Source organism: Bos indicus, chromosome 16 (genome assembly GCF_029378745.1).
Source record: "Bos indicus isolate NIAB-ARS_2022 breed Sahiwal x Tharparkar chromosome 16, NIAB-ARS_B.indTharparkar_mat_pri_1.0, whole genome shotgun sequence".
Taxonomy (NCBI): Eukaryota; Metazoa; Chordata; class Mammalia; order Artiodactyla; family Bovidae; genus Bos; species Bos indicus.
Window position 1 is genome coordinate 74,124,623 of NC_091775.1, and position 27,466 is coordinate 74,152,088.

The following is a 27,466-nucleotide window of genomic DNA, read 5'->3' on the forward strand; positions in this document are numbered from 1 at the left end:
TCTAAGCAACACATAGTAAATTGGAATTTCGTTCAAATCCCGAAACAGCAAAAAGATACTAATTTTTTAAAAAAAACTGAAAAAAGAAAGCAAACACTTATGAAGTATGGAACACCACATACATAATATATTTAAACTTTACACTTAATACTTAGGCTTGATAAATAATGTACTTACTACACTTAGGATAATATATTTAAAGCAAATGCTTGTTAATAATAAATCAAGCTCTATGTCTGAAAGAGATTTTTCTTCAAGGGCAGTCTTGACTGAGGCTTCAAAATTATAATTCCAATGAAGTTTAGACTACGAGAAACTTTTTTCCTGGTAAATCACCCAACATCAAAGCGTACACATTCTTTTAAACAACAAAGAAGAATTACCTGCTTCAAATGTTTTCTCTATTCAGTGTGTATGAATTCCTCCAAAATTATCTGAATCTCAAATGGTATGGACAACAGATAAAGTCACTTCTTCCCCTTTTACTTTTTCAATGATTATTTGCCCTTCCTTTTCAGTAAGATCTTCATTGATAAGATTCTGAAACTTCAACACAACGCCAACTGCAGGAGAATCCTTCTAGTTAAAGCCAAACTCAGGTCAAATAGTTTTAGATATGCTTATTCCAAAATCACTGCAGATGGTGACGGCAGCCATGAAATTAAAAGACGCTTACTCCTTGGAAGGAAAGTTATGACCAACCTAGATAGCATATTCAAAAGCAGAGACATTACTTTGCCAACAAAGGTCCGTCTAGTCAAGGCTATGGTTTTTCCTGTGGTCATGTATGGATGTGAGAGTTGGACTGTGAAGAAGGCTGAGCGCCGAAGAATTGATGCTTTTGAACTGTGGTGTTGGAGAAGACTCTTGAGAGTCCCTTGGACTCCAAGGAGATCCAACCAGTCCATTCTGAAGGAGATCAGCCCTGGGATTTCTTTGGAGGGAATGATGCTAAAGCTGAAACTCCAGTACTTTGGCCACCTCATGAGAAGAGTTGACTCATTGGAAAAGACTCTGATGCTGGGAGGGATTGGGGGCAGGAGGAGAAGGGGATGACAGAGGATGAGATGGCTGGATGGTATCACTGACTCGATGGACGTGAGTCTCAGTGAACTCCGGGAGTTGGTGATGGACAGGGAGGCCTGGCATGCTGTGATTCATGGGGTCGCAAAGAGTCAGACACGACTGAGCGACTGATCTGATCTGATCTGATGCTTATTTCAGACTTTAATTCTAAACCATTGAATTCTGATAAATACAAACCAGTTTCTTTCACATCTAAGAACTTCCTCCTATATTTTAATATTATGTCAACTAGTTCTCTTTAAATTTTTTCATGTTATTATATTTTTTTCCAACTTTACTGAGGCACAGTTGACAACTGAAAACTGTAAATATTTAAGGTCAACTATGAATATTCACCACAAACAAGCTAATTGATACATCCATCACCTCAGTCATCATCTTTTGTGGGTATTTGTGGTGAGAACACATTACGATCTCTTGCCAGGGACACAACCCAGTATCAATAATTTCAGTCACACTGCTATGCGTTCAATCTCCAGAATGATGCATCTTGCATAAATGAAACCTGTGTTGGAGCAGAATGAAACAGGCAGCAGGTTCAGTCTTGGTCCTTCGAGGCTGTGAATCCAACCTTCAAATCATTAAAGTAGGGACTGATTTCAGTCAAAAATGCTTTCAGAATAAGGAGTGGTTCTGGAAGTTAACCAAGTCACCCATAACAAGATTGGCATTAATTACATAGCTTAAGAAAGAATCTATCAGTCAAAAAGGGAAAAGATGAGCAATGGAATGATGAAACTAAGAGGAATAAAGCTTGGCGGTGCACCATGACACACCTTTCAGTAGTGTCCATTTCAGTGGGAGATTTAGGGAGATATTACATAATTTAACCAATAGGTAAACTTTTTTATATTTTAAATTAATAATAACAAAAAAAAAAGAAAATTTTTGCAATTAAAAAAGTAAAATTCAAAACAATGAAGCTTTAATACTTTTAGCAGATAGCTTTGTGGACCCATAGGGGATAAATGTTCTCTTTTCTGTCAGTGTACATGCATGAGAAGTACCAAATGCACCTTAATTTATTCAATAGATACTAAGCAACAGGAATGAGAGCCCGAACAAGACAGATGTGGCTCCTGACCCCAGAGACTTAACAGTGTAAGCGCTACAAGGCACCTGACCTTGACTTGGGAGATAGAGACTTCCTGGAGGAAATGACTCCTAAACTGAAATATGAAGATATAAAGATTCTAAAATAAGAAAGAAGAGAGATGAAGCAAAGAGAAAAAAAGAGTATTTATGGTTTAAAAAAGAACTCACAGAAAAGACAGAAATACATTTTAAGAGAATAAAATAAAATGTACAAAGTGTCTAGCGATAAAGCTGGATAGAGAGCAAGGCCAGAATCATGACAGACTATAAAGACCGCTGAGGACTCTGAGTTCTGTCCTGAAATCACTGGGGCCTCCGAGTGGCTTTGCAGGGGTGCAGTTAGTGAAGATCCACCTGCCAACGCAGGAGATACAACAGACGTGGGCTCAATCCCTGGGTCAGGAAGACCTTCTGGAGAAGAAAAACGGCAACTCATCCCAGGATTCTTGACTAGAAAATTCCGTGGACAGAAGAGTCCGGCAGGCTTCAGTCCATGGGGTCGCGAAGAATCAGACATTACTGAGTACCACGTGGTAAGTTCACTCTGGTATAGAAATAAGGATGCGCATGGACTAGTAAAACACATTTCGTAATTTCAGCAATCCAAGCTAAAACCAGTGATAACCCGACATACTAGATGGCCCAGCTAACAGACTAGAAGAAAGAGGTACTTGCTGGAGCCCACCTTTCAGGCTGTCTCAAATATCTAAACTAGTAAATGCAGCAGCACATATGTAAGGTCCTATATTAATTTTTTTAAATACTTTTCCTCTACCTGCTCCATTAATGCTCCTATTTCCAATGATAGGAACTTCCAATCCATGGCATGATATCACAATATTCCAGCAAAATATAAACTACTTAAGGATTTTGTGAACACATATACAAGCTAGCAAGCCACTCACACGCTTTGACAAGTGATCTTTCTTCTATGACGATCCCATTGATATTCAGGTAAATGAAATATAGTCTGTGGGTTAAAATGCCAAATGCTATTATTTTTTTAAGGAGAACCATGGCAGTGACACAAGAAAAGATTAGTACAGGTTATCAAAATACCAATTTTTAATTATCTAGAAAAACATGTGACACTAAACAATCGTCTTTATGTCTCACTGAAATATTTCAGGATGGGTTGTTGACTTCTTTCTGTTAAAGAGTGACTAGTTATGTAGACAAAAAAAACAGATACCATGTCTAGCATTCTTGGGAAAAGCTCACAGTTTCCTCTAAAATGAAAATTTTAATTTAATCTACAAACTTACAGATAGCATCTAGATTCTAGATGAAAATCTGAAAGCCCAACAAGACAGTCACCAGGCTTCAGGGCAGGTCCTAGCACTCCGGCCATCTCGCAGGCAGGTGCTAATATTAGAGCCAGCTTTGCTTTTTTGCCGTGTGCCAACCTCTCCAGTTCATCACAACTGCCTTAACTGGTGACTCAATCTATTGTCATTAGAGGACATATAAGCCACTCCCTCTCTAACTGAATATTCTTTTTCTGGCCCAGCAACCTAAGATGAGGGAAGAGCAAATAGCTGTGGACATGACTGAGTGCTGAGATATGGACATGGACAGAGGCAGAAAGAACAAATCCACACAAAAGGATGGAAGATTACATCCCAAACTCAATGACTCGGTCTCAGCTTAAGGGCTTCCCTGGTGGCTCAGACTGGAAATAGAACTGCCATATGACCCAGCAATCCCACTGCTGGGCATACACACTGAGGAAACCAGAAGTGAAAGAGACATGTGTACCCCAATGTTCATCGCAGCACTGTTTACAATAGCCAGGACATGGAAGCAACCTAGAAGCCCTTCGGCAGATGAATGGATAAGAAAGCTGTGGTACATATACACAATGGAATATTACTCAGCCATTAAAAAGAATGCATTTGAATCAGTTCTAATGAGGTGGATGAACTGGAGCCTATTATACAGAGTGAAGTAAGTCAGAAAGAAAAACACCAATACAGTATACTAACACATTTATATGGAATTTAGAAAGATGGTAACGATGACCCTATGTGCGAGACAGCAAAACAGACACAGATGTAAAGAACAGTCTTTTGGACTTTGTGGGAGAAGGCGAGCGTGGGATGATTTGAGAGGGTAGCATTGAAACGTGTATATTATCATATGTGAAGTGGATCGCCGGTCCAGGTTCGATAAATGAGACAGGGTGCTCAGGGCTAGTGCACTGGGATGACCCTGAGGGATGGGATGGGGAGGGAGGTTGGAGGGGGGTTCTGGATGGGGAACACATGTGTGCCCATGGCTGATTCATGTCAATGTATGTCAAAAACCACTACAATATTGTATAGTAATTAGCCTCCAATTAAAATAAATTAATTAATTAAAAAAAAAAAAAAAAAAAGAATCTGCCTGCAATGCAGGAGACCTGGTTTGATCCCTGGGTTGGGAAGATACCTGGGAGAAGGGAACAGCTACCCACTCCAGTATTCAGGCCTGGAGAATTCCATGGACAAAGGAGTCTGGCAGGCTACAGTTCATGGGGTCACAAAGAGTTGGACACAACTGAGAGACTTTCACTTTAAATCAGCTTAAAGAAAATAACTCTATAAACTGTTATTTCATACCTTTGCCAATAAACTGAATGAAGGAACTGAGAATACATTCATTAATTTTGTAGATGATGTTAGGAACATTATGTTGGGCATGGTGGCTAATTCAGTAAAAGAAAGATACATGAGGAATCTCAAAATACTAAAGAAATAATACACCAAAACAAAATGAAGTTCAACATAGATAATGGCAAGTTACTATCCCACTAGGAGCCAAATGCTGATAAAGGTTAATGAAAATTTTGGCTTAATAAAATGCGCTAAGCAAAAATGTAAAATAATGTTATAATACATGTAAGATAAATATCAGCAGTGTAAAGTTTTTAACAAGTGAAAACTAAGCCTTCTATTATGCCATCGGATTCTTATTAAAGCAGTTAGGTTATCTCATATTCAAAACAATGTTCAATTTCTAGTCTCCTTGAGTTCCAGTGAAAATAGCAGTCTGATATCCCATCTCTTGTATTTTCACAAATATCTTGATATTACTTGGAGGCTAATGAAAGTGTAATTCAGTCTTAAATGCTGTGTTCTTTTATCATAAAAGGATGAAACAGTCAATTAAAGAAGTTTTAAAAAGAAGGCATAAAATAGCCCTAGAAAGAAAGCAGTAGAAATAATAAAGATAAAAGCATCAATTACTTAAGATTAAAAACAATACAAGAATTCGAGAACTTTTTCTTAGATTTAGAGGGGTGGAGAACTAAAATAAAATATACACACCTTTAGCAAGTCTAATCAATACTTACAATAAAACTAATCAATAATTACAATAAAACTAACACTAATTCAGGGAATTCTGTGCTGGTCCAGTGGTTAGGACTGCACACTTCCGATGCGGGGGGCCAGGGGTCCATCCCTTATCAGGTAACTGAGATCTGGCATGCCCTGCGGCATGAAAAGGGGGGGAAAAAAACCACTAATTGCAGGTTTACTATGCCATATTTTACAGGTAACATTTCCATTCACATTCTGTAACCCTACCCTTGAAGAAAAGGAAACTGAAACTTGATGGATTGAATAATTTCAAACTCACAGAGATGTTAAGTGGCAGAGTCAAGATTCAAACAAAAGTTTTTTAACTCAGATCTCATTATCTGAACCAATATACTGCTTACAAATACAGGATACAGAGCAGAGACATAACCATAGGTAGGGAGGATATTTAAAATTTCAAAGGCAAATACTTTGTATACCTCAGCACAGATATCCAAACATCTACAAAATAAGCATAAAATTTTTTAAGAATAAAAGAATTACCTTAACTAAAGCACTGTTTTGTTTATTTTTTTAGTACTTTTGTATGGGTTTAGTTGCTCAGTCATGTTGGACTCTTTGTGACCCTTTGGATTGTAACCTGCCAGGCTCCTCTGTCTGTGAGATTTTTCAGGCAAGAGTGGGCTGCCATTTCCTTTTCCAGGAATTATGGTGGCAACAAGCAAACACTGGGATTTTTGATGTGTTTCAAACGTTGCAGAGATTTTGAAAGGGACTGAGCCAGGACCTTCTTTCTCCCAACTGGTGCATGATCACTTATCTCAGCTTTCCAAAGAGTTTGAGCATTACTTCCCAACCACAAAAGATCCCCAAGCTGGGAAGGAATGGATCTGAGAACATTTATTAATAAGCCAGGTGAACTGAATGACTGTGCTTGAGATTGAAAAATGGTGGTCTTAAAAGTACATTTGAGACAACTTCAAATCTCCGTTAAATTCAGGATTCAAGTCAAGGCAGAATATCTTGAGATGGCCACAAAAGCACTGAAAAATCGGCTTCCATGTCCAACATCCTCTCTTTGTGAAGCAGGGTTTTCTGCAGCGATAGCAACCAAAACGAGACTGTGACTGGACATAAGCAACACACTTGGAATGTTGCTGTCTCCTATCACCCCCAAGTGGGATTGTCTGGCTGCAGGAAAATTTTGCTCAGGGCTGCTACTGATTCTGCATTATGGTGAGTCATATAATTATTCCATTATATATCACAATGCAATAATAACAGAGGTACAGTGCACAACACGCGTAATGCACTTGAATCATCCCGAAGCCATCCCCCTGCCCCCGGTCTGTGGAAAAACTGTCTACCATGAAACGGGTCACTGGGGCCAAAAAGGCTGGGGAGCGCTAATCCGCCACTATGCCACACCCGTAACAGTCATTCCCAGACACATTCCCCATGTTTCAGTCTATATAAACTGGAAAAATCAAGCAGTTCTTCTGGATTATGGAACGACTCCTCAAGAGTCACTCTTTGTACTTCACGTCCAAGGCAGCTAAGACTCCAGTCCACTCAGGTCCAGAAGGACAGACGGATGGTGGAGGAGGGTTTTAAGGAGAATCAGGAGTGTGTCACAAAGCAGCTGTCTCAAAAGAGGCACTGCAGCTTCCTTGGGCATGTCATGCTAACTCCAAACTCATCAGGCTCTTCCCATGTGTCATCATTCCAATTTTCAGGATCCCACCCCCGCCCCGCCCCCACCGCAATCAACACCCTCATTTCAACAGCAGACATTCTACAAAGCTGGGGATCCAGTTTGCATTGTAATTTAGCCATTTTGAGGAAGAGACTTTGGATTTCATTTTCAGCCATCTCAGTTCTCTGAACTACAAGAGATAAGGCTCTCTTTAGGGGAAGACAGAGAAACTTTCAGGTGATTTATGAGCTGGGAATTCAAATCCCTTTGCTCACCTTTTTCTCCGCGGCCATGTTCATGAAACTTGTTATTCTGAAAAAATGTTACCAGGTGTCAAAAGACATGGTGTCTCACCTCTTAAAAAGCATTTGATTAGGAGTATCCGCTGATGATCTTGTGCCTATCACTACTGCCACACCAGGCCATGGACAACCAGTACTCTCTTTACTACTTAAAATAGAATCAGCACCTTTAAATCAAATCAGATCAAGTTGGAGAAATCCCAGAACAAATTCGGAACATGCATTCTTAAGATGCTCTTCCTTTAAAAGTACTCTCAGTAACAAAACCTGTATTAGGGTTCTCCAGAGAAACAGAACAAAGAGGAGAGAGGGAGGGAAGGAAGGAGAGGAAGGGGGAAAGATTTATTTTGAGAAACTGGGCCGTAATATTGTTGGGGCTGGCAAATATGAAACATTAAGAACAGGCCAGCAGGCTGAAGACCCAGGGAAGAGTTGATGTTACTGTAGTCTTGCAGTCTATAGACAGAAATCCTTCCTTTTGGGCTGGATCTCAAGTCTTTCCTTTCAAGGCCTTCAACTGATTCGATGAAGCTCATTTGTATTATGTACGGTAATATGCTTTGCTCAAAAAATTACTGGCTTAAAGGTCAGTCATATCTAAAAAATACATCAGAGAAACATTTAGACTGGTGTTTGACCAAACAACTGAGTACTATACCCTATCCAAGATGACACATAAAATTAACTCTCACAATATCCAAACAAAAACCTGTACACAAAATTTTATAACAGTCTTATGTGTAATACCCCCAAAATGGAGAGCACACAACTGTCCTTCAACAAGTGAATATTTAAACAGACTGTGGTACACCGATGCCATGAAATACTCTCAGCAATAAAAAGGAGCAAATTACTGATACATGCAACAATTTGGGTGGAATTCCAGGGCATTAGGCTAAGCAAAAAATTCCAGTCTCAAAAGGTCACATATTATATAACTCTACTTATATAGCATATTAAAATTACAAAATCATAGAGTTAAAGAATAGAGTAATTATTACTAGGCATTAAGGATATTCATTCAGGTCATTATGAAGATGTATTTATTAATATAAGAGGGATTGTTTTGGTTAAGAATTCATGGGAAGGTTTAGAGAGAAAATGTTTAAAGAGATGCATAATGATTTTCACTAAACCAGATATTAAAATAATTACCAAGATTAACAAGAGAATAGACGGAACAATGAAACCATATAAGAAGTTCAGTATATTTGTATACACAGTGAGCCAGAATATGATAAAGAAGGTTGTCTCAAATCAGTGAAGAAAAAATAAACTCAGAGGTTATTCAATAAGCAATGCTGTCATCTTTGGGTGTAGATACAGGGATTTCACATACATATTAGCTATTTGAAAAAATGTTTAAGTTTAAATGAATTTCGATTTTAGATAAAATTTACTAAAGCAAAGCAAAAACTCCTAAGTAAAAATGATTAATACTTTTTCCTGCATACAAATATAAAAATTCTATGCATCAAAAGATGCTATAATCAAAATTCAAAATTACACAATGAAGAGGACAGCAAAAACTAAGATATAGCAAAAAAAGAGAGAAAGAAAAGTTACCAGTCTTAACACGCACTTGATATTTTTAATAAACTTTAAACCTACAAGAGCAATTTCAAATAGACAGTCACCAAATAATTGTAAATTATCATTAAAGAGAAAACTATCCTAAGACTCTTTGTGTACATTCCAAAAGTCACTGGTAAATGTAATCCAGTTGATCTATGCAAGGGCAACAAAGGAAAATTAAGAGAATTAGAATTAAATTCTCCTTTGGGTCTGGTAAAGCCACTCCTGTCTTACCAAGGAATTTCTTTGTGAACAATCCCTAAAATCAGATCTTTTGTGCCTAAATTTCCCATCTACTCTGAAGACTGAGGTGCACACGACGCTGTTGAATACTTTGGTGGCTGTGTTGTTTCAAATCACACTGCTCCTACTGCAGGATTTTCTTTCATAAAGTTAAACATAATCTATCAAGTAATGCTGGTTTCTATTCTTAAATCTAATCCTATTCTATTCTTAAACTTGATTTAAGAATAGATGCCTAGATGACTGTATAGTCCATCTGGGACAAACTAATTCAGCAGTCTTGGTAGCTATAAAAATAAAGGGAAGGCTACTCAAAAACCTGCAGAGCAGGCTATGGAAGGGATCTAATACTCAAAATTCAATTTAGACACTTAGGGAGTTTTCATTAAAGACAACAGGAAGAAAAATAACATGAAAAATATCCGCACTCATGGTAAACAGAGAAAGGGAGGGTAAACAATATACCAATTTGACAAAGCTTTTTAAACAAATAAATGAGAAAATAATCTTGCATGTGATTATTATTAATGAAATCTGCTATAAACTTTTAAAAATACCTTAAAAATTAGGATATTCTTTGACACTGATAATCTATTTCCAGGAATTTTGTGTCAATGTAAAAATTACTTTTTTCTAAGGAAACAATCAAAGCTACTGAAAACACTATAAATGTTTCTATTCAAAAATATTATTTGTAATAACATAAATTTGTACATTAAAAAAAGTCCGGAAATAGGAGATTGGTTAATAAATAATAGTATTCCCATACAATAGAACACTATATTATCATTAAAAATTAGATAAACAGTAAGAAAATAAATTGAAAAATGGTTGCTAATGTAGGAAAATATTCAATGTTACATTAGGTTAGAAAAATTCTGGACATAATCCACAGAGTGATACCTGTTTTGTTTAAACTATGTGTATATTTAAATTTTAAAATTATATGATAATATTGAAATATTAATTGTTATTGTGGAGGGTATAATTATGTGCTATATATTTTCTAAACAATTCTCTGTATTTTCTAAATTATTGAAAATGAACAAATATTACTAGATGACCAGAAAAAAAGCTACTGTATTTCATTATATAAATATATATTGAGATTATATATAATGAAATTATATATATATAATATATATAACACCCACACACCCACACACACACAGGATCCTTTTATTCTTAAAAAGGCAATACAGAACAATTTCCAAAATCTGATGTAAAGAGCACAAGATAACAGGATTTTAACATGTTAATTGCGAGAAAAGAATGACAAAGTTTCTATAATAAAATACATTTAGGAAAAACTGGGCTAAATAGAGTCGAAAAGTCTTCTTCAGGCTTCCAGAGCCTTCAAACGCAAATTTTTCAACCTCAGCCACCTCCATGCCAGCCCCTAGAGAGACTCCATAGAACCTCTAAGAATTCGGAGAACCACTTAAAAATCGCCAGTCTCTTCTATTATTCTCACATGCTGGATGTATTTCATAAAATGTAATGAGACAGGGAAGGAAGAAGAATGAATTACGTTACAATAATAGTGAACTTCCACAAGGCAATAATGTCTAAGTACATATTGGGACCAGGGAAAGGGGGCAAGAACTGGAGAAGACAGCAGATGGAAAGGCGCGCAAACTTGACCTGCTTATTAAAACTGGTCTTATATGGATATATTATAAAATATGCAAATTGCATACATATGCTTTCACATGTCATGACAAATCACACTGATGTGGTAGAATTTTAAAGATACTATAAACTGAAATTATACATATACCTTAGCATTTAAATTAAAACTGCACCTTTGACTTTAAAAGCACCAGAGAGTTCAGTGCTAAAATTTATGCAGCAGAAAACAAACTTCAGCATTATTTACCAAACAGATCTTCATATTAGCCATTAGATGGCACCACATATCTACTAGTTAACATAACTGTAATCTTCCCCCATGTGTTTAAAAAGTATTATAAAACATATTTATCTTTTAAGTAAATATCATACATGTTATCTTTTGTCATGATTAAATCTTAAGTTTTCAAATGAAGAAAAATAATTAAACAATTATATCAGTATCACCCTTTCTGCAACATTACAATTTAAAAAAACTAAGTCCATTCAGAAATCAAACTGGAATGTTCTAAGACAACTATTCAAAAGTTAAATGGCAAATGGCTAGAGAACGTCTTCCCTTAAGACAAACAGAAGATAAGACTAATTTTCTACCTTAATTTTTTTCTACTTCTTTTCTTTCATAAATCTTACACTGTCCAGCTTCTAATTCTTCTCAATAATCTAATTTCTGTCTACTGTTCTTACCTAAATTTCATCATATTTTAATCTCTAATCTAGGACTCTCAATTTCTATCAATTTAAAGTGTAGCTTCCTAGTCTCTACCCTGATACCCTCTGTTCCACATCTTTTTATCTACTATTTAGACACACAAAAAACTGCCCTATTCTGCTCATTGCTTTTTCCAATGCAAATTAAGATAGAGTAACAAGGATAAGATTGACCCTACAACCTGAAAACACTGAAACACGAGACAAAATATACGAAAGACACTGGACACGGGCAAGAAAGGGCAGTGACCACGGAGAAAGGAAAAAAGTGATAATTATTATTTTCCAAGCTTACCGCCTGGAGAAAGTTTCCAGGCTGCAGCAAAGAGAAAGGGAGCCCAAGCAGTGCCCTGGGAATAAAAGGAGGCTAAGGAGGCCAGAGTTTGCACAGCTGAGTATCAGAGAATAGAAAGGGTTAGTCGCTCAGTGTCTGATTTCCTCACGACCCCATGGACTGAAGCCCACCAGGCTCCTCTGTCCATGGAATCTTCCAGGCAAGAATACGGGAGTGGGTTGACATTCCCTTCTCCTGGGGATCTTCCTGACCCAGGGATCGAACCTAGGTCTCCCACATCGCAGGCAGATTCTTTACCATCTGAGCCAGAATGAAAGCTGTGCAGAAAGAACTCCAGAGAGCCGTGCTGAGTCACCTATAAGTAAGAATACAGCTGAGAACTGCTCAAGACATAAAACCACCAGAGATTGGGAAAAGACTCCTCCAAAAGGATTAAAGACAAAAGTGGTCAAACATCACACAGCACAGAAATAGTGTCTATTTTCAAGATCCAAAACGAAACACCAAACCTATAGGGCACTGATTAGAATTCTAGAATATCTTGCCCAAAGGTGAGGAAAAATTAAACTCTAGAATAAATGCAGGTATGATCCCACCAAACAATATTTAAAAGAAGACAAAAAGGAACAAGCTGTTTCCAAGTAACAGCCTAATTCATAACAAAATTCAAAAAAGTAAACAAAATAGCTAACATACAACAAGGAAAACTTCACAATATCTAGCATTCAAAAAAAAATTATTAGGCACACAAAGAAGAGGAGGTGAAAATTTTTAAAAAAATCAAAACTGACTCAGAATGACAGAATTAGCAGACCATGATATATGGTTCCAGGTAATTTCACCAATAAGCATCTTTGCTACATATCAGCCATAAATATTTTCACCACATACCTAATTGGTCATAAGGTAATTTTGCTGTAAAAGATTAATAATAAAAAAGAGGGACATTTAAAAGTACATAATGAAACATTAAGAAATGAATACATTAAAGAAACTATAGCAAAATATAAAAGTGTGGAATATATTTAAAATGTGTGTAAAGTCATAACAAAGCTGTACAAATTAACTGATCTTATGAGTTGTAACAAGCACTGTCCTCAAAGTCTTTCATTCACAGAATTTTATACGTCTTTTCTTCTTATTAATTCATCTCCTCGTTGGCATTACTCTTTTACTTTTTCAATAAAATTTCTTTCTATATTAAGAGGAGTAACAGTTTCCAAATACTAGGATGCATATCTGTAAACTGAGCTTTGAATTTCAGTGAAAGCCATCCACACTGTTGCTTGTTCTTCCTATACTGTCTCATGTCTGTTAATAGACACTGCAAACTTCTAAGGGAAATGTGAGTTCATTGCTGCAGGTTCAGATCACCAAAGGATCTGCAAACTGATACATTAGTTCCTAGTATAATATGCAATTGGGCTTTATCCTCTCTTATTTCACACTTCTAGTATGTTTTATCACCATATTTTCTATCAACTCAATATATATTATATATAGTTTGTTATCATTGCTATTTTAAGATCACCACACCTACTGGTCACTGTATAGACTATTATGAGGGCTAAGGTTTATATAATATAAAAATGGGTACACTGCATTAACAGAGAAATGAAACCAAACTGCCAACTAGTTATTTTATCTTTATGGCAAAACTGCCTTACAGCCAATTAGTTATGCAATGACAATGCTTGCAGGAAAGATGCTTAAAGAGGAATATTGGACACAAATACTAAGAGTTATTATAATGTATCCCATGGGTTCAAAAAGCTAGCAAAAAGACAAAGTATTAAGAACCACTGATGTATGTTTTTAAAAACCTAAATCAACCTTCTAAAGATGAAAACTATAATATCAGAGGTAAAAAGATTAACAACAGATTAAATATTGAAAAATAAACATTAGCTGACTTGAAGACATACCAATAAAAAGTAACTGAATAAAACAAAGAAAACAATTCTTAAAATGAACAGAAAGGCTGTAAACTGTGAGACAACTTAAGGTGCACAAATATATACGTAATTAGGGTCCATAAAAAGAGAGGCCAGAGAAGGGAGAATTAAGAAAACATTTGAAAAAATAAAGTTCAAAATTTTTACAAATTAAATGAAAATGACAAACTACAGAAGCTAACTGAACCCAAGTACAAAAAACATGGAGAAAGGTACAAAAAGGAATATCATATTCAAATTATTTAAAAACAGTTATTAAGATCTTAAAAGCAACCAGAAAAAAATTACACATTATGTAGAAAGGAAAAAAGATAAGGTTAACAACAAATTATTTGTTAGAAACAAATGCAAGCTAGAAAAAGTGGAGCACCCATCACTACAGTACTGAAAGAAGGGGAAAGGTGATTAACCTAGAATTCTTTACCAGTGAAAATATCTTTGAAAAACAAAGGTAAAATAACAGTAATAAATTGTTCTTAAACTGTGAGACATTCAAAAGCGAAAAGAATTCACCACTAGCAAACCTACTCGAGAAATGTTAAAGTCCTTTAAGCAAAAAGAAAATGATAACACATGGAAACAGATTTATCAAAAAGGAATACAAGGCACTGGAAATAGCAAATGCATGGGTAAAGACAGGTTTCATCTTATTAATTTTTTAAAAAGATAATTGAGAGTGATATCAAGGAAAACGGAGGAGAAAGCGTCAAGGGTTGGTTTCTGCACTGAAACAACTATTACACTGGAAAAAGGCGTCAGAACCAACGATTCTTCCACAAAAAAATTTTGTTTTCTATTTCTTTACTTCTGTACCTACATGAGATAACAGATACTCACTAAACTTATTGTGATAATCATCTCATGACGCAGGTAAAGTTGTACACCAGAAACTTACACAGTGCTGTACCTCAATTATATCCCAATGAGATTTAAAATTTCTTTTGAAGTCATCTATTGCTGAATTCTGCAACCTAATCAGACACTTAGAGCAACCAGAGACATACCTGATGAAGAAGAGGTTGCTGAAATTTGGTAGCAGAGCAGTGGTGTAGGAGCCAATCATAACCCTTCATTCTTGGCCCCTCCTGGGTGGGGAAAGCACCTTATGCTCCTGGAGCAGCTGGCTGGGGTTGCGGGGGCGGTGGCACTAAGCATGTTGTCTTATGAAAATTTGGGGCTGCACACTTTGGTTCTTCTAGCTATTCCCTAAAGGACCAGGGCAGATGTTTGCCTTTGTTTTGGCTCCCTCAAACTACAGTGACATCCCTGGCAGGAACTACTGAAAAATTTAGACAGGTAGATCTTTGTTTTGCTTGGTATTTTGGATCCAGACATTTAAGGAAACCTCTATGAAGTCATGTCTGACCACAGATATAATGCAAAAGGAAATACAGTGACCACACCTTAGAAAGGACAAAGACTTTTCAAATATAGTCTAACTGTGGCACCCAACAGGCAAAAGTCAGCAATCCCTGATAAGCAGGAGAATCTGATTTTCATGCCACATTATGGCATTCAAAATACCCACTTCCCAACAAAGAATCACAAAGCAAGGAAACAGGAAAGTATGTCCTGTTCACATGAAAAAATATATAAATATTTTTACATTTCAAAACCATCTCTAAGAAACCCAGACATTAAAATTGCTAGTAAAAAAAATTAGAAATCAACTGTATTAAATATGCTCGGTGAGCTAAAAGAAGAAGAACTAAAGGAAATTCAGAAAGTAATGTATTAACAAATAGAGGGTCAATATATACACACTGTTCAAAAGAAACAAGCAAGAATTCTGATGATGAAGATGGCTGAGATATAAGACAACTGGAAGTATTCAGTTTGAGAAGCAGAAAAATAATGAAGAAAAATTAACAAAGCCCAAGGGACCTAGGGAATATCATCAAGCATACAAATATATGTACCACAGGAGTCCCAGAAGGAGAAGAGAGAGGGACAGAAAAATATTTGAAGAGATAATGGCCACAAACACCCTAAATTTGTTGAAATAAATGTAAACATCCAAGGTCAAGAAATTCCAAGCCCTATAAATGCAAAGTGACCCACACGAAGACACATTAAACTCGTGAAAAACAAACTCTTGAAAACAGGAAGAAAGAAACATCTCATTACATACAAGAACTTATCAGTAACAGTTGATTTTTTTTTTTTTAAATCAGAAACCATGGAGGGCAGAGGGCATTAGGGTAACATATTTAAAGTCCTGAAAGGAGAAAAAGAAAGTCTGTGAACCAAGAACTTTAAACACAGCAAAATTATCTTTTAAGAAAGAATGAAAAGGTAAGACATTTCCAGACAAATAAAAGTTGATGGAGCATGTTACTAGAAGAATCATCCTACAAGAAATACTAAGAAAGTCCTTCCGGCTGAAACGAAGAAACAGTGGACAATACTAGAAGCCACAAGACTGAACAGGACAGGGTAAATGGAACTCCACAGATGAATAACAAAGCCAGTTATTGCATTTTGGGTTTATAACTCATTTCCCTCATCGCTGTTTCAAAAGAACATACATAAAATAACCATTATAAATCTATGGACACATAATGCATGTACTCTGACAACTATCAGAAAGTGGAATTAAGAATCAAACCGCATTTACAAGTGCATTATAAAGAATAAAATATCTGGCAATAAATCAAGCCAAGAGGCACAAACTTCTACTCAGAAAACTATTAACTGTATGATACTGATGAATGAAACTGAAAATGACACAGATGGAAAGATATACTCAGGGACCAGAAGAATATTGTTAAAATGTCCATATTACCCAAGGCAATCTACACTGGTTCTAGAAAAGACAAATCAATGAAAAGAAAAGAAAAAAAAAATCTAAGTGGGTCAGTTTCTGTAGATGTTTTTTTCTTTTCTTTTCATTTATATATATATATATATATATATATATATATATATATATATATATATACACACACATGGAACTTCCCCAGTGGCTCAGACGGTAAAGTGTCTGCCTGCAAGGTGGAAGACCTGGGTTCAATCCCTGGGTCAGGAAGATCCCCTGGAGAAGGAAATGGCAACCCACTCCAGTACTCTTGCCTGGAAAATCCCATGGACAGAGGAACCTGGTAGGCTACAGTCCATGGGGTCGCAAAGAGTCGGACACGACTGAGCAACTTCACTTTCACTTTCATATATACACATACACTAATTTAGTATATAATAACAGAGGTATATCAAATTAGCAAGGATGAATTTTTCAATAATTAGTATTCAAATAACTGGTTGATCAGAGATAAATGCAAAGCTGAGTCCTTCACAATGAAAAAGCTGCAAGTAGATTTAAGACTTAAATGTTTAAAGATGCCTACATTTTACAGTAATTAGAGACTCACTGAGTTAAACTATGAATTCTTTAGAGAAATCATCTCCAAATGTAAGCCACAGTCAACATCTGTATGACTCTCACTTTGTGGACAAATTTCTCAAAGGTTTGTTTGTGGTTATCTAACTTTGGGGGCTAAAAGGTAGAAAAGATGAATCATATTTCAGCTGATGCACAGAAAACTGTCCTCTGTAGGTATTTTCTCTCTTCTTGAAAATGGTCATAAGGTAGTATAAATAACTAAGAAATTAAATTTATTGTCCAAAACAACCCAGCCATATATATCTCTTTATACAGAAACTCATATAAATAAAAAAGTACTTAAGCCAATATAGCCCATTCTTTCATCTGAGTCTTAGGATGAAATAGAGCCATAAGAACAACAACAAAAATCTCCCTTCTCCCCTATTCTGCTTCTAAAGGAAAAACATCTTAGGAGAGAGAAACCAAAATTAAGTTGATAATGCGGGTAGCATTCTGTAAAATGTTCAGACGCTTATTACTGAAAAGGGCTGTAGTGGTTGGTACATATGACATCAATTTTCAGAATGGCATCAAGAATTCATCTCTAATCATCTTCTCTGAAGGATTAAAAAGGAACCCTGGACATCTCAGCTTCAAATCAACGAGGCACGATCCTGAGCTAGAGTAGGCCGAGACCTCGTCCCTTGGACCATGGGCTGGGCAGTTAAAACATTCTGATTCTTCTGTCTTGGTGCCAATAAATGAACTTTCTTTTCCTTTTCAGGGTCAGTTATTAAACAGTGTGTAACATAGCTGAATAACGCATACGGGCTTAGGAAAAACAGAAAGAGGCTTTAACTCTATGAAGTTGGTCCCTAGAAGTCATTCTGCAAAACACCTTAGTTTTATACTCACAAAACTCCAACTAATCCAGGCTATAGAAAAAATAAATAAAAGGATAAGAGAGAAAGTGGTACTTTCAGACAGAAAGGACCGGGTGAGGTACAGGGCTGGCTCTCACAGTCTCCGTTTTTATAACAATGACTCCAGATTCTCATAATACTGTGACCTTCACAATAAATTCTTTCCCCTTAAGTCCTGAACTTCAACCTCCCCTTCAACTGTTGAGGGGCTGCCTTACTCACTAAATATTGATATTAACTTACAGCAGCCTCAATTTGGAATACAAAACTAAAAATAGCAAGCATGAGTCAACGCGGAAGGCTCTTTTCCCTCTGGGTGCACATAAAACTCTCATTAAGAAGTTCAAGGAAGCTGGGAATGAATCAAAGAAAATACAGCTCCATGATTTCCACCTTCCATTAAATTGTAAATGAAAATGTCATTTTAATTATAGTAGCAAAAGCCCTATTCTTTGTTACCATCAAGGCTCTATAAATTCACAATCTAATTAAAAATTCTTGAGTCAGGAAAAAAAAAAAGAACACCTTAAAATGTACTCTAACACAATAGTTACAAAAATCTACTGGTCCCCTCAACTCAAGAGTATCTCTTATTAGCACTGCCTAGAAGTCACTGAGCTCTATGAAAGGGAAAGACAGCTAGCCAAGAGCTACAAAATATGAAAACAGTATAAACAGGAGAACTATATTACAACTCTAGATTTTTTAAAAGATAAAATTCAAACTAAATTACATGCTAGGAAAAGAAGCACATTATTTACAACACACTGTTTAGTCACAACAAAGAAATAGAAATAGTCACAAAAAATTATAATTTTTAGTATTTGAGTGTTGATTTAACAATACATAAAAATGACTTTTACTGGATTTCCATGCAAATCTCCAACATCCAAAAATTAGTGCTCAGAATTTTCCATACTCGGAGCCACTCCCTTATTCAGAGGTCAGCCAAGTGTTTCCTTTATAAATTGCCCATCATTTAAAACATTGTGGAAGATTCATGTTAAGCCAAGTCATTAGTAGCTCTCATGCATTCAAAATGCTGAATGTCAAACCACTAAAACAATGAGCAACAGAAACTATCAGGACGTATCTTCCACATTCATATATACAGAACACATCTGACCCATTGTTAAGAGTCTGCAGGTTTCAAGAGCTGTCCCTACTCCTTCATTAAAATAATATTAATAACATGCATATACCAACTTACTGGCTAAGAAGCCAGACACAAAAAGCCTACACAATTCACTTAGCCTAATGTTTTCAAAGAGTTGACTCATTGGAAAACACCCTGATGCTGGGAGGGATTGGGGGCAGGAGGAGAAGGGGACGACAGAGGATGAGATGGCTGGATGGCATCACCGACCCGACGGACATGTGTTTAAGTAAACTCCGGGAGTTGGCGATGAACAGGGAGGCCTGGCGTGCTGCGATTCATGGGGTCGCAAAGAGTCGGACACGACTTAGCAACTGAACTGAACTGAATGCTTTCAAGATATATCCATGTTGTGGCTTACATCAATTTTCATTCCTTTTTGTGTGTGAATAATATTCCATTGCATGGATATACCAATTTTGCTTACTCTACTGATTGGCTGATGTGTATTTGGGGGTCATTTCTATTGTTTTAGTGATTATGAAAAATGCTGCTATGAACATTTATGTACAAGTTTTATATTAACATGTATTTTCAATTCTCTTGAATATACCTGGGAGTGGAATTGCCAGGTCATCTAGTAACTTCAGTTGTTCCTCAGTATCCGCGGGGCACTGGTTTCAGGACCTGCTGTGAATACCGAATCCAAGGATGCTAACATCCCAGTGGGCCCACTATGACCATGCTTCTGCATCCACAGATCCAAACAACCACTGATCAAGCATTAAGCTCACCATCTGAAACTGGCTGAACCCAACGCAGAACCCACAGATGAGGTGTCGACTGCATATTTATTGAAAAAAATCTGCATGTAACTGAGCCTGTACAGCTCAAATCCATGATTTTAAAAAATATTTTAAAAACTATATATTTTTAACTTTTTGAAGAATTTTCAAACTGTTTTCTAAAGTGGTTGTACCATTTTATATTCTCACTAGCAATACATGAAGATTCCAATTTCTCCACATCCTTAACAACATTTGTTACTATTTTTAAGATCATTCTTAGTCAAGCATTAGGAAGAGAACAATTGAGAATCCTTATACAGTTTTATTTTATTTTTCCTTAGAAGCTGCCAAAGAAGTAAAAATTATGACTGAAAAGGAGTAAATAAAACTATCATGATTTGCAGGTGATACAAATGTCGATATAGAAAACCAAAAATATCTGTAGAAATATTAAAACAGTTTAGCAATAAGACTGGATATAAAATCAATATAAAAGTTAATTGCATTTACATTATCAGATTTCCTGTTCTTCACAGCAATAAAAATATGAGATTTCTAAGCACAAATCTAACAAAAATTATGCAAAATTTTTATAGAGAAATTTTTAAAACTTTATTGAAAGGCGTTAAACAAATGCAAAGATACACTATGTTCAAGAACAGAAGGTTTCAGTTACAATAAAGACATTAACTCCATATGGATGCAAAGATTCAACATAACTCATTAAAATTGCAAAAGGGCTTTTTAAGAAACTGGACAGATTGATTCCAAAATTTAAACAAAAAACAAATCAAAGGCCCAGCAATAATCATGACACCACTGAGAAAGAAAAAGAATTTGCCCCAATAGATAAGAATCACAAAGTTCTAATAATCAGTGAAGAAAAGGAACAGATAAGTGTTGATAATGGAACAGTGTGAAATATTTTAAATACTTGGTAAATTGTGTAAAGAAAAACTGAAATTAGGTTCTTACTTTTATATTTGGAAATATAAAAAATTTCCAAAAAATTAATTTCAGCCAGATTAATAATAATAACTATGACCAAAGTTTAAAAGGTTAAGACTTTAAACTTTAAAAAATATTATTTCCCCCCAAAGTCCTAAAGAGTGCTAAAGAGAAAAAAGGAGAGAGAATGAAAAAAAGAATACTTAGAAGTCTGACTAATATTAAAATTTTTGCTCAAAGACCATGGACATTTGTATCTGCAAAAAAATGAAGTTGCCTAGCTCCATGCCTCCCAAATTTTCCTCTCCAAATTGTAAAAACTAGAAGTAAAAAGTAAATCTACATAAAAACCATGTCCTCAGAATAACTTGAATACAGAGAATACTGAAATCTCAAAACAACTGTTAGTAAAAAAGACAAAACTTAACAGATCTTAGGGCATCATCTCTCACGTTCTCACCTACTCCAATCCCATTGAAAGGCTTTGTCTTAAACAAAGACAAAGAAAAACTGCTGAGAAGACAGAAGGAAGATTTAAAAAAAAAAAAAAAAAGGTGACCTAAAACTATTGTCAGAAAGAAAAGCTGGACATGAGTCTGAGTGAACTCCAGGAGTTGGTGATGGATAGGGAGGCCTGGCATGCTGCGATTCATGGGGTCGCAAAGAGTCGGACACGACTGAGCGACTGAACTGAACTGAATCTGAAAACACTAAAAAAAAAAAAAGAAAAAACAATAGATTTAGATAGAGCACAGGGAAGGAATCTCAAAGTACACGTGAGCTGAAGGGACAAGCATGACTTAAATGGGTGGGTGGGTGTCTCTGTAACTTAGTTTCAGGAGAAGGAAAAGGCAAAAAGGCAGAAGGTTCTTTGGCAATTTGGTGGAGATGAGGAAAAGAAAGAAAACGGAAGAGTCTTGGGCTTCCCTGGTGGCTCAGACAGTCAAGAATCTGTCTCCAATGCGGGAGACCTGGGATCAATCCCTGGGTCAAGAAGATCCCCTGGAGAAGGGAAAGGCTACCCACTCCAGTATTCTTGCCTGGAGAATCCCCATGGATAGGGGAGCCTGATGGGCTATAGTCCCTGGGTTCCCAAAGAGTTGGACACGACTGAGACCGAGCAACTAACACTGACTTGGAAAGACAAAAGAATCACAAAATCAGACGATTCAGAACCCCTTCCCTACCAAAACAAAAGACAACAAAATACCCTCACTATATCTTTCCATTTCAATATCCTCTTCTACTCAGCCTGAAATTTGCTCACTGATGTCACATTTTTAAATTACACATCTACATCTGGAGGGAATTTATGCAGATGATCACCATTAACATAAACCGAACATGTAAGACAAGGAAAAAGTAGGCATATTACATGAGGGTGGATTTACTGATAAGTGGGAGAATGGGGCTCACTGTACTTCTTGGGCTCACTGCTTCATTAACATTTCCCAGCCTTTTCTGAGATTAGATATAGCCATGACTGAATTACTGAAAGAGGTGTGCATCCAAGGGAATGTGTACTGCTTCTAGGCCTAGCCCATAATCACCTCCTAGGCAGAATCCTGCCTTCCCCTTCCCTCTTCCACACCCGCTGCTGGATGCAGATGAACCCGCCACCTCCAAAAGCACACAGGGAAGGCGCCAGAGCCACAAGATAGGAGCCTGGATCCCTGAATCACTGCTCAAGACTGTGATGTAGCAATCACACCGATACACCTGACTCAGACAAGTGAGAAAGAAATCTGCACCCTATTCAACTCATTATCTCTCTGGGATTTGCCTGACATACCAATACCTTAAATAATACAAAAGGCTATTTCCTAAGGAAGCAAAACATTAACTAATGACATACGGTAAGAAGAGGCCTATGGCAATGCTGAGGCAAAAGAAGTGGCGGAGGCAGACTGAATGACAGGCCAGCAGGGATTCTCTCTGGCCAGTGAGGCACTGAGGTGGGCGCCCGAAAAGTGGACAGCAAAGGGGTATTTGAAGAAGACAGGTGACTCTCTAAACATAACGACTGTATAACAAGCCTCTACTGCAAACATTAGTGCCAAGTGAAAGTCACTCAGTCGTGTCGGACTCTTTGCGACCCCATGGACTATAAAGTCCATGGAATTCTCTAGCCCAGATTACTGGAGTGGGTGGCCTTTCCCTTCTCCAGGGGATCTTCCTGACCCAGGGATCAAACCCAAGTCTCCCGCATTGCAGGAGGATTCTTTACCAGCTGAGCCACAAGGGAAGCCCCAGAATACTGGAGTGGGCAGCCTATCCCTTCTCCAATGGATCTTCCTGACCCAGGAGTCAAACTGGGGTCTCCTGCATTGCAGGCGGATTCTTTACCAACTGAGCTATCAGGGAAGCCCAATAATAAGCCTTGATCTAAAAATGCAAACTCTGAAAATTGAAATACAACTATACAGGGAAAATGGGATGTGGACAAATGCATGGGGAGGATGAAATAATATTTTATTATTTTCAATAATGATTTAAATCACTGAATTATTTATGGACTGCTGCTGCTGCTAAGTCACTTCAGCTGTGTCCAGCTCTGTGCGACCCCATAGACGGTAGCCCACGAGGCTCCTCTGTCCCTGGGATTCTCCAGGCAAGAATACTGTAGTGGGCTGCCATTTCCTTCTCCATTTGTGGACTGGTTTTACTCAATAAATGTACTAACATTCATTTAACATGTATTAGCTAGTGTTGAAAGGCAGAGACATTACTCTTGCTGACAAAGGTCTGTATAGTCAAGGCCCAGTGGTCACATATGGTTAAGAGAGCTGGACAGTAAAGAAAGTGGAACACCAAAGAATTTATGCCTTCAAACTGTAGTGGTGAAGACTTCTGAAAGTCCCCCGGACAGCAAGGAGATCAAACCACTCAATTTTAAGGGAGATCAACCCTGAATAATCACTGGAAGGACTGATGCTGAAGCTGAAGCTCTGGTATTTTGGTCATTGGATGTGAACAGACGATTCATTGGCAAAGTCCCTGATGCTGGGAAAGACTGAGGGCAGAAGGAGAAGAGGGCGTCAGAGGGTGAGATGTCTGGATGGCGTCACTGATGCAATGAACATGAACCTGGGCAAACTCCAGGAGATGGTGAAGGACAGGGAAGCCTGGCATGCTGCAGGACATGGGCTCGCAGGGAGTCAGACATGACTGGGTGACTGATCAAGCTAGTTTAATCCTCACAACAACACACGAGGAACACAATACTGTTATCCCATTTCATAGATGAAGACAGTGAGATACAGGTTGTGGTTCAGTGCCTAAGTCATGTCCACCTCTTTGCAACCCCATGGACTGCAGCACACCAGGCTTCCCTGTCATTGAGATATATGAGGGCTCAGTAACCCACCTAAGGTCAAACAGTTAATAAGCGGCAGGAAGACAGTATTATTAGAAGCCAGGCATCTTGATTCTAGAACCATATACCCAACCAATACACTAACCTACCAGAACTAAACCTTTACCTACAACAGGAGGAAAACAACAGATGTTTAGGTATTTTCAAAAGCAAGAAATAGAGAAACTTAATTTAGAATATGAAGGTGAGCAGAAAACAGCTCAAAGGGTTGAGTGCCTTTGACTGTGGGAGTAGGATGGGTGTGAAGGACGGAAGGGCTAAGAGCATGATCTTATTAACAACAAAAGAAGCACTACTTTGATTTAAAATCAGAGCTTTAACTTTCACTGAAAAGAGATAATTAAGACAAATGCTACATACATCATAATTTTGCTTGAATTTAGACCTGCTGCAAATTCACTTTAAAAAGTGGATCTAACAGAAACTAACACGACAAGTTCCTTTGTAACAGAACACTTTAAGGGGAAATTCAACCTTAGTACCTAATTCACTTAGTACAGCAACTATAGCTTGTTACCTTGTCTACTCTCTAATTGTCAAAACCCCAACCTCGGAAGGAACCACTAAATTAAAACTGACTGAGAACATTTATTCCTGCATGATGCTTTCAGTTGAGAAAATCATTGGAAAAATCAAACAACTATCCCTGGCAGAACACAAGACAACCATTAAGTGTGTGTTTTGAAATTGGAATTCCAAAGATAATAAATTCATTGAGACAATAAACTATTCATGTTCAAAAACCACAACATAAACATCTCTTTAATGCTTACATGTAAATCTATGTTCAGGTTAACCTTGTATTTGGTCTTGTCTTTTCCACCTGAGCTCACTTCCTGGGTGATCTCAACTAGTCTCACTGTTTTAAACACCATATATCAAGGGAGAGCAACATCAACGTGGTAGCTGCTGATGCTTTCCCCGCGGGATAATAAGCCAGGATCTAACATATCCACAGATTAACTTTGGAAGACTATACCAAAACAGAGAAAATTGGAGAAGGTACCTATGGAGTTGTGCATAAGGGCAGACACAAAACTACCGATCAAGTGGTAGCCATGAAGAAAATCAGACTAGGAAAGGGAAGAGGAAGGGGTTCCTAGTACTGCAATTCAGGAAATATCTCTTACTAAAAGAAGCTCGTCATCCAAATATAGTCAGTCTTCAAGACGTGCTTATGCAGGATTCCAGTTATAGCTCATCTTTGCATTCCTTTCCATAGATCTCAAGAAATATTTGGATTCTATTCCTCCTGGTCAGTTCATGGATTCTTCAGTTGTTCAGAATTATTTGTACCAAATCCTACAAGGGATACTGTTTTGTCTAGAAGACTTCTATACAGAGACTCAAAACCTCAAAATCTATAGATGGATGATAACCAAACAATTAAACCAGCAGATTTTGACCTTGCCAGAGTTTTTGGAACACCTATTAGAGTATATATCCATGAGGCAGTAACACTCTGGTAAAGATCTCTGCAAGTATTGCTGGGGACAGCTTGTTACTCAACTCCAGTTGATATTTGATCAATAATTTTCAGGGCTTTGGGCACTTCCAACAATGAAGGGTGGCCAGAAGTGGAATCTTCACAGACTATGAAAACACATTTTCCAAGTGGAAACCAGGAAGTTTAGCAATCCACGTCAAAAACTTGGATGCAAATGGCTTGGATCTGCTCTCAAAAATGTCAGTCTATGATCCTGCCAAACGAGTTTCTGGCAAAATGGCACCGAATCATCTATACTTTCATGGTCTGGACAGTCAAATTAAGAAGATACAGCTTTCTGACAGCTTCCACATCTTGTGTCGAGAATAGATGATTGTATTTTTACTATCATCTCTGTTTATGTCTCATATATTTTCTTTGTTGTAAAACTTAAGCTATATTTCATCTTCTGATTTCAAAAGTGTTAACTTAAAAATGTAAATCCTGTTCTATATGAATTTAAATATAATAATTCTGTATATGTTTGTAGATCCCACTGTAACAACTGTTTGTTACTATAATAAAACTATATAAATAAATATAGTATTGATGTCAGGAATCAGGAAAATTTTGAATTAGCTTAAACCATCTAAAATGCTATAGCAAAAAAAAAAAATGCTATAGCAGTCTACTTTTCTTGTAGTTAAAAATACTAAAATTTAGGAAAGTGTGCTAAGTTCAAAGTTCATAATGCTTTGAAGTATTTCTTATGCTCCGAATGTTTAAATTTTCTTGTCAGTTTCTTGCCATGTGGTAACTATCAGTTCAGTTCAGTTCAGTCGTTCAGTCGTGTCCGACTCTTTGCGAACCCATGAATCGCAGCACGCCAGGCCTCCCTGTCCATCACCATCTCCCAGAGTTCCCTCAAACTCACGTCCATCAAGTTGGTGATGCCATCCAGCCATCTCATCCTATGTCATCCCGTTTTCCTCCTGCCCCAATCCCTCCCAGCATCAAAGTCTTTTCCAGTGAGTCAACTCTTCGCATGAGGTGGCCAAAGTACTGGAGTTTCAGCTTCAGCATCATTCCTTCCAAAGAACACCCGGGGCTGATCTCCTTCAGAATGGACTGGTTGGACCTCCTTGCAGTCCAAGGGACTCTCAAGAGTCTTCTCCAACACCACAGTTCAAAAGCATCAATTCTTCGGTGCTCAGCTTTCTTTATAGTCTAACTCTCACATTCATACATGACTACTGGAAAAACCATAGCCTTGACTAGACAGATCTTTTTTGGCAAAGTAACATCTCTGCTTTGCAATACTACCTGCTTAAAGATGAGTATTCTTCAACTGGTATTTCAATTTGTGTGACCTACATGTTCAGGCACTCAGAATGAGAAAACTAACCAGATTTGAGAGATAATGCTTAATTTATAGAGGTTTTTGGTAACATAAAACTAACATTAGTGTACGCCAAAGTTTGCTAAGTTTTACAGTCAGAGGTCAAGGGCTGTCCACAGCAGGAAAGAACAGTTTATACAATTTATGAGCTATCCTATTTTTAGGTAGGTTATCTATCTGAGTGAATTCTTGTGCTTTGGTCATAGGTAATAACTATACAAAGGAGTTGCTTATCTTGGCTTTCAAGTCTGACTAAAACTGCAAATTTTGACATAGTTTAGTTTATTAGCAGCCTT

At 37.1% G+C, this 27,466-nt stretch overlaps 1 protein-coding gene and 1 pseudogene across 3 annotated transcripts in view; one reads left to right on the forward strand and one right to left on the reverse strand.

The window, feature by feature from the left end:
• SYT14 (synaptotagmin 14) overlaps positions 1–27,466 on the reverse strand; it is a 211,261-nt gene that overhangs the window by 161,718 nt on the left and 22,077 nt on the right. The window lies entirely within an intron of this gene.
• Positions 6,791–26,161, forward strand: LOC109570092 (cyclin-dependent kinase 1-like; annotated as a pseudogene).